Genomic DNA, 8,961 nt, shown 5'->3' on the forward strand with positions numbered 1-8,961 from the left:
GAGAACTCTCTCTCTCTTTCCCTCTCTGTTTTTCCATCTTCTTATAAAGCCACCAATCCTATCATGGGGGCTCCTCTCCCATGACCTCATCTAGCCTTAATTACCTCCTGAGAGTCTTACCTCCAAATTCGTCACACTGGGGGTTAGTGTGTCAATATACTAATTTGGGGGGTATGCAGTTCAGATCATAGTACGTTGATTTATGTAAACCTTCCAACAAGCTGTCAGATAAGAATTACTGAGCCCATTGACCGTTGAGGAAACTGAGGCTTAGAGAAGCTCAGGAAGCTGCCTAAGACCAAAGTTAGTAGGGGGTGGTGCCAGAGTCCAATTCTGTGGAAGCATTCTTCCTCCTGCACAGCATTACTCCCACGGCCTGTTCTCTCCATTATTCATGGCTGCCCAGGTGTCCAGACATGCCCCTACCTTCCCTCCTGGACACCTTGCTCAAACCACCCCCAAACCTGGATCTCCTCTCTAGGCTCCTTTGTCTAAATGTATTGAGTCCTGGAAAACAAATCCATCTTTACCAGCTTCCCTGATGAGAATCATTTTCTTTTTCTTTCCTTTCTTTCCTTCTTTTCTCCTTTTTGCAGCAAGTTTTTCATTCCTTTTTTTTTCTAACATTATTCTCAGGGCTCCTCTGCCCCTCCAAATTATCTTTGCTCAACCCAAGCAGTGCACGCCCCTCTAAGTTCCTTGCTAACTTCACTTCCAATAGCTCAAGGGAGATCCCTATGGAGCATTATTGATAACAGTGATTATTAGTGTTCTAAATATTTTGGAAATGTCCACCACATTCTAGCTACTACAGGTTTCTGCAGACACCCAAAGTCTTGTTTGGAAAGAGCTGATGACCCAGAGTCAGCAGATTGAAACTCAAAGCAAAAGGTTTATTTGGCCAACAGTTTTCAAATCCTTTCTGTCTCTTTCTCTCCCTTTTTTTTTTCTTTTTCTTGTTTTTTTTTTTTTTTTGTTTGTTTGTTTGTTTTAGGGATAGCAGAATCAAATGAAGCAATGACAGAAAAAGGTAAGTTGGAAGGAATAATGAGTGGTGTCCTCACTCCCAGTGGTCAGTTCTAATGTCGGTATGACAACAGAGTAGTATATAAAGCAGAGGTTGGCGAACTATAGCATGCACCACAATGACCTGGAATGCTTGTGAAAACACGACTGCTGCTGCACCCATTCCTCCTTTCAGATTAATGAGAACTGGATGGGGCCCAAGAATATGCATTTCTAATAAGTTTCCAGGTGATGTCAATACTGCTGGTCCAGGGACCACACTTTGAGAACCACTGACCTAAAAGGCTTCCTTACCCTTGATAGAGATTTAGAAATAGACAAGCATATATATATCACTAAGATGCTTTGGCTATGGTATGAGTAAACCCACCTGAATGTAGTTTAGGCAGTAAGGCATCAAAGCAAGTCTGGAGGCAGTATCCATGGGTAGCTCAGCCAATGACTGACTTCAATAAGGATTAACCTCTCCCTGTCTTTCTGTCCTGCCATCCTCATCATGTTGGCTTTGTTCTTGGGCTTGCCTCTTCATTATTCCAGAAAGGCTGAAGGCTACCACTGTTCCAGGTATCACATGTGAACCCAGAAACATCAGTCTGAAGAAGAGATGGGGTTTTCTTCCTTGTGGTTTTTTTGTTTGTTTGTTTGTTTGTTTGTTTTGAGACAAGGTCTTGTTATGTAACCCAGGCTGGAGTGCAATGACATGATCTTGACTCACTGCAACCTCCACCTCCCGGGTTCAAGCAATTCTCCTGCCTCAGCCTTCCGAGTAGCTGGGATTACAGGCATGTGCCACCACGCCCAGCTAATTTTTGTATTTTTAGTAGAGACGGGGTTTCACCATGTTGGCCAGGTTGGTCTCGAACCCCTGACCTCAAGTGTTCCACCTGCCTCGGACTCCCAAAGTGCTGGAAATACAGGCATGAGCCACTGTGCCTGGCCCATGTGTCTTTTTATTCAGGAGGAACGACTCTCCCAGAGGTGCCCAGAGGATATCCCATTAAATCCCACTGGCTATAATAGTCATGTACCCACAGTTGCTGGCAAGGGTAATGGAATTACCATGATCTGGTGAGTCCAAGCGATATTCCCTTCCTGGGGCCGGGGAGGTGCCCTGTCCCCCTGTCTCCCTGGCCCACCAGCGGATTGTGGGGAGGAGAGACAGCAGGCCGTGCAGGCCTACAGAGCATTGAAGCAGTGGCGGTGGCTCCATGGGGAGTGACCCCACCTCACTTCCCGGAAGAAGCCAGAGCCACAGCTGTGATGGAGAGACCCGGGACCTGGCCATGCTCCTGGGAAACAGGCACCAGGAGCTGCCATACCTGGGTGGGGAAGAGGCAGGCAGATTCTTTTCCCTGGCCATGCTAGCAGCAGGGGGTGAGGCCTCCAGGTACTCGTTCACACACTGGGCTTCAGCGGGTCCACATGTTGCAAGGAGTGAGTGCCCGATGAACTAGGGCCAAGGCCTGGTTGATGGTTGGCCTGTGGGGCCCAGGGTCACTCACAGTTGCGTCTCTTTGTTCTGAACGTCCATTCTGAGTTGCAGCCCAGGTACACCTTAGGAAGGGCTGGATCCCATTACCCTGTCCCTGAACACCACTTACTGAGACAGCTGATGAGGCTGGCTCGGTGTGTGATGGAGGCCCCCTGGGAGTTAGCAGAGCTAAGTGCACAGCACACATCAGGCAGAGCAGGCCAGGGATGGTCAACTCTTGAACTTAGGCAGCTAAAAGAAGGTGGGAAAGGTCCTTGGGTGAGGCAGTTGACTGTGTCAGCCACAATCACCTATTCCTTCTCTGCAGATGCCACTAGGAGAGAAAATAGACACAAGGGGGTGAGGGGAAGAAAGTATGGGTCAGGGCTTCCTGGGACATTGCATTGAAGGATGTCTGTGGTGGACATCTGCACTTTTCCTACCCAGTGTCCGTCCCCTCCTATCTCCTAACAGTACCCAATTTTCCTCTGGGGAACCACTCCACCCCGATTTGGGTGACCTTGGTGGGTCAAGCAAAGTGCACTGACTTCACCTGGCCTTACCCATCACCCAAGCTTGGCCAATCTGTGTTTCTTTCCTGGGGATTTCAACCTTAAGCAAAGCAACACAAGAGCAGAAAACATTTGGAGTGGGCAGGTGTCCTCCCCTCTCTGGAAATAGGAAATACGCATCCCCCACTTACAATCCTCCTCCTCTTCCTCTCCTCTTTTAGCTAGCATGTGCAGGTGCTCTGTGGGAAACTTTACATGCACGGTCTCAACTAATCCTAGCAATAGTCTTATGGGTGACTACCATTACCTCCATTTTACAGATGAAAAACCGAAGCTTTAAGAACTTTAAGGATCACGGAGCTAGTAACTGGTAGATCTTAGATTTGAATTTATACCTATGAGATTGCGAAGCCCTGTGTTTCTTGTTCTCCTAGAATATCAGGAGAAAATGAGCCCTCCCCAGGCAGCACTGTGAAATGGTTGAAGGTCTTTTATCTTCTCTGCCCATATACGTGGGAGTCTTAGCGCCTACACTGCTGTCTAATCTAGGCTTGTTAGGGCTGGGCAGTGTTTCACAATCCTCCCAGATAGCGGGCAGTAAGATGTAAATAACACTCACAGGGGCCCTCACGGACAGCTGCTTGGAGACAGTCTGTGTGTAATATGGATAGAAAAAGCACTGCTGATAATATCTGAACCTCTGGATCTGGCAATACCTGAAGTCCAGACTCGTGAACTTAATTTTTGCTTAAGTCAGTTTGAATTGGGTTTTATTGCTTACAACTGAAAAAGTTTTAGCCAGTGTTTCTTAACCATTTTAAAAACTGGAGGAAGGCAGAAGTGGCTTCACTAGGGAAGCTTTCAGCATGGAGATGGCGCAAGCTGGAGGTGGAGCAGCGGTGCCCAGGGTGCCAGTGGGTCCTGGGAGTCCCCGGCGGGTGCAGCGGCGGCACCAAGGGCAGCCGCTGGGAAAGCAGCGCCCAGTCCCGTGGTCCGGGCTTCGCAGCAAAGAGAAGAAAGTGAATTGCACGCCCAAGAACCAGGACGAAGAGGAGATCCCTTTCTGGCTCCGGGAGATTATGGGGAGCTGCCAGAAGATGAAAAACCCGATCGGTAACAAGAAGAGGAAGAAAGCAGCCCAGGTGGCCTTCAGAAAGACATTGGAGAAGGAAGGAAAGGGAGTGGAGCCCGACATCGCCATCCCCAAGTTCAAGCAGAGGAAAGGGGAGTCTGACTAGGCCTATATCCAGCGCATGCAGCAAGAGGTCCAGCATGTGCTATTCCTCAGCAAGAACCAGGCCACCCGGCAGCCAGACGTCCAGGCAGCTCCCAAGGAGAAGTCTGAGCTGAAAAAAGCAAAAAAAGCATTCCAGAAGCGACGACTAGATAAAGTCCAGCAGAAAAAGGAGGAAAAGATGGCAGACAGGCTGGAGCAGGAGTTGCTCAGAGACACGATGAAGTTTGGTGAGGTTGTCCTGCAGCCTCCAGAGCTGACCACCAGGCCTGGGAGGAACATAAGCAAGGACCAGCCTGGCAGGAGATCGCAGATGCTGAGGATGCTTCTGAGCTTTGGCGGTGTGTCTCAGCCTCTGACTGCCTCCCTGGCCTACCAGCGGATTGTGGGGAGGAGAGATAGGAGGCCGTGCAGGCCTACAGAGCATTGAAGCAGCGACTGCTGCAAGAGGAGCGACCCCACCTCACTTCCCGGAAGAAGCGAGAGCCACAGCTGTGATGGAGAGACCCGGGGCCTGGCCATGCTCCTGGGAAACTGGCACCAGGAGCTGCCACACCTGGGTGGGGGAGAGGCAGGCAGATCCTTTTCTCTGGCGATGCCAGCAGCGTGGGCTGAGGCCTCTAGGTACTCGTTCACAGACTGGGCATCAGTGGGTCCACATGTTGCAAGGGGTGAGTGCCCGATGGACTAGGGCCAAGGCCTAGTTGATGGTTGGCCTGTGGGGCCCAGGGTCACTCACAGTTGCGTCTCTTTGTTCTGAACGTCCATTCTGAGTTGCAGCCCAGGTACACCTTAGGAAGGGCTGGATCCCATTACCCTGTCCCTGAACACCACCTACCGAGACCGCTAATGAGGCTGGCTCTGTGTGTGATGGAGGCCCCCTGGGAGTCAGCAGAGTCAAGTGCACGGCGCACATCAGGCAGAGCAGACCAGAGGCACGGAAGACACACCTGGGGTAGGGCCAGTGGGCACATCTGGACCACCTGTGAGGGCTCTGCAGGGGACCGTGACTACAGGCCAGTTGTGAGTGGTCCCCTGCAGAGGCTGGCCACTCAAGGTTTGGTTGGGGTGGAACGTGATGACAGCACTTACACCAAGAAGGTGAGAATGGGGGCCAGGCGCGGTGGCTCACGCCTGTAATCCCAGCACTTTGGGAGGCTGAGGCGAGTGGATCACCTGAAGTCAGGAGTTGAAGACCAGCCTGGCCAATATGATGAAACCCTGTCTCTATTTAAAATGCAAGAAAGAAAGAGAGGGAAGGGAAGGGAAGGGAAGGGGAGGGGAGGGGAGGGGAGGGAAGGGGAGGGAAGGGAAGGGAAGGGAAAACAGTATCGTCACCTACATGACAAGGCTCTAAAAGAGCTGGGCAGGCCCAAAGTGGCTTGAGAAAGTAAAGGAAGGATCCAGATTTGGGCTCAGGGTCACAGAGCGGGGCCCAGGGGGAGTTCCTGCTGAGGGCAGGGTCTTTCCAGGCTTCAGTCTCCACCCCGAGCCAAAGGAGGGAGAGCCCAGGCTATCAGCATCTCCAGATGAGGGCAGAAGGGAGAGGCTTAAACCCAAGTCACAGATCTAGCAGTGGAGTCCGCCTGCCCAGCACCATTTGGGAAGTGAGGAGTGCCTCTGCCCGGCCACCATGCAACCCTCCAGGTGTGAAGTGGCAGCCTTGCGTGTGATCTTTCTGCCCTCCCCAAGTTTGCATTTTCGACATTAAAGTTTACTTTCAAATTTAAAAAAAAAAAATCACCCCCAGGATTTTTTTTTTTTCTTTTTTTTTTTTTGAGGCAGAGTCTCGCTCTGTTGCCCAGGCTGCAGTGCAGTGGTGCGATCTAGGCTCACTGCAAGCTCTGCCTCCCGGGTTCATGCTATTCTCCTGCCTCAGCCTCCTGAGTAGCTGAGACTACAGGCACCCGCCACCACACCCACTTTATTTTTTGTATTTTTAGTAGAGATGGGGCTTCACTGTGTTAGCCAGGATGGTCTCGATCTCCCGACCTCATGATCCGCCTGCCTCGGCCTCCCAAAGTGCTGGGATTACAGGCGTGAGCCACCATGCCCAGCCACCCCCAAGATTTTTTAGACAATTTTTTTCCTTATTGTCTGTTCCCTTCACCATGAAACTTTAGCGCCACAGATATACTTTGTATCTGTTTATGTACAGTATGTATATCTTTGCTTATACATAAAAAGTAATTTTTTTTCATTCTTTCCAAGAATGAATTTTTTTTGCCTGGTTGGGATGGTATTGCCCATGCTGAGATTGCATGGCCTTGACTAATGAGGATGGACCTCAATGATCCTCACCTCCTGGTATTCATGCCTTCCCACATTTAATCAGGGCTAGCCTGTGTAGATGGTATACCATGATGGAAGTGATGATTTGTGACTTTCAAAGCTAAGTCATGAAGGCTTTGTAGCTTCTGTCTTGCTCTCTGCTTGGGTGGTTCAGCCTGGGGGAAGCCAACCAGCATGCCATCATGACACTTAAGCAACCTCTGCAGGGAAAGTGAGGCCTCCTGCCAATAGCCAGCACTAAGCTGCCAGTCACGTGAGTTGGCCACCTTGGAAGTGGATCTTCCAGCCTCAGTCAAGCCTTCAGATGACTGCAACCTCATGAGAAGTCCAGAGTCTGGACCTCCCGGCCAAGCTGCTGCACAGGAACTGTGAAATGTAATAAATGACTCTTGTTTTAAGCCACTAAGCTTTGCCATGGTTCGTTATACAACATTAAGTAACTGTTAGGTTGGTGTAAGCTCTCTTCTCCATCACATATATGGAATGGCTGGGCACTGCAACTCATGCCTGTAATCCCAGCACTTTGGGAAGCCAGGGAAGGAGGATTGCTTGAGTCCAGGAGTTCAAGACCAGCCTGAGCAACATAGTGGGACCCTGTCTCTACCAAAAAAAAAAAAAAAAAAAAAAGACAGAAGAAAAGAAAAAGAGAAGAGAAGAGAAGAGAAAAGAAAAGAGTACATATGGAACATACAAGTGGGGGCTGGGTAGTGTATAGGTATGGAATAACAACAAAAGGTTTAGGAAATCTGAGAGGTTCTATCAACATAGTGCAAGGCATGTTACAATAACCATTAAATAGCTTGTTTAAAAAAAAAAAAAAAGCTAGTGAGAGAAATATTCCACCCCCACGTGAATTCAACAAGCCTTTGCCATTACTTACTCTGTGGAAGGTACTGTGTGAGATACTTAATATATTAGTGTCCTAGGGCTGCTGTGACAAAGGACCACAAACTGGGTGGCTTAGAACAACAGACATTTATTCTCTTGCAGTTCCTTCCTGGAGGCTGGAAGTCTGGAATCAGAGTGTCAGCTGGGCCATGCTCTTTCTGAAGACTCTAGGGGAGATCTGCTCCATGCCTTTTTCTGAGCTTCTGGTTTTGCCAGAAGTCCTGGAGTTCCTTGGCTCATGCGAGCGTCATCACTGCAATCTCTGCCTCTGTGTTCTCCCTGTGTGTCTTCACATCATCTTCCTTCTGTGCCCGTCTGTTTGTGTCTCTCTTCTTCTCTTGGATTAGGGCTCACCCTAATGACCTCATTTTAACTTGATTACATCTGCAATGACCCTATTTCCAAATAAAGTCATACTCACAGGTACTGAGGGTTAGGACTTCAATACCCTTTGGTGGGTACACATTTGAACCCTTAACTAGAGACAGCTGAGAGAATCGGATTCATTCTTGACCTTTTAGAATACAAACCATGCTGACTAGAGACCCATGCATAACTAGCAATAACCCATGTTGCAAGGGCAAGCACAATTTGGGAATGCCTCGTGGGCAGAAGCGCAGTGTCACTGGCCTTCAAAGGATGTGTAGCATGTTGACAGTTGGAAGCAGGGCAGATGACTTTCCAAACAGAAGCAGAACGAGCAAAGGCAAGAAGGCCAGAAGACAGAGGAACTCTTAAGGGCCGAGGAGCCGCTCTGCAGCTGAGCAGGAGTGAAGATTTGACAGCGAGGTTGTCGCCAGGTGCAGGAGGTATTGATTGCTAGTCTAAGGAAGTTGCACTAGATTCTTGGAACAGAAGCTATCGGTATCTGAGGTCAGGTGAAGGTGGGGAGTACGAGTCTGGGTGAGGCAGCTCCCATTGCTCAAGGGCAAGCCTCAGGCGAAGGTTGCAGGTGTGAGCCTCTACCTGCAGCAATGCAGGCAGCGGCTTGGAAATGGGGGTAGAAAAAAGACCCCATGGGATCTGGGTGGGGCACACCAGCCTCAGCTACGCTAGGGAAAATCCAGGTGCCTAGGTCTTGGAGCAGGTGGAATGAAGGACATGGAGATTTGGAGCCAGGTCTGGGCTGAAGTTGTGGGTCAGGGATTCATCCCAATACTGAAGATGGTAACAGCTGGTAGTGGAGGAGATCACTGAGACAAAGCATGAGGAGTTCAAAGACAAGGGCAGAATGAAGATGGGAGTTGGAAGAAACCGAATTAAGGAGATCGGTGTGCCTGAACTCATTTAATTAGGCATCTGTAGTCACTAGATAATCACCACCAAGGGTGAAAGCTAGTGCCTTGGGGAGTTTCAGTAAAACTTGTCCCCAAATCTTCAACATGCTTTAGGGGCAGGAAAAAAAAAATCACACTGCTCCCACATGGCTGAGGTTCATTTTAATAGGGGGCATTTGAGAGATACAGAGTCCTTACTCAAAAAAGTGATCAGGGTTAGTTGAGAGCTTGGGCTCTGGGGTTGGATGCTTAGATTTGGAT

General features: G+C 49.5%; 1 pseudogene; it reads left to right on the forward strand.

Moving 5' to 3' along the window:
* Window positions 1-3,839: 3,839 nt before the first annotated feature.
* On the forward strand, window positions 3,840-4,803 carry LOC100423231 (coiled-coil domain-containing protein 137 pseudogene; annotated as a pseudogene).
* Window positions 4,804-8,961: the final 4,158 nt, after the last annotated feature.

Source organism: Macaca mulatta, chromosome 2 (assembly GCF_049350105.2).
Source record: "Macaca mulatta isolate MMU2019108-1 chromosome 2, T2T-MMU8v2.0, whole genome shotgun sequence".
Taxonomy (NCBI): Eukaryota; Metazoa; Chordata; class Mammalia; order Primates; family Cercopithecidae; genus Macaca; species Macaca mulatta.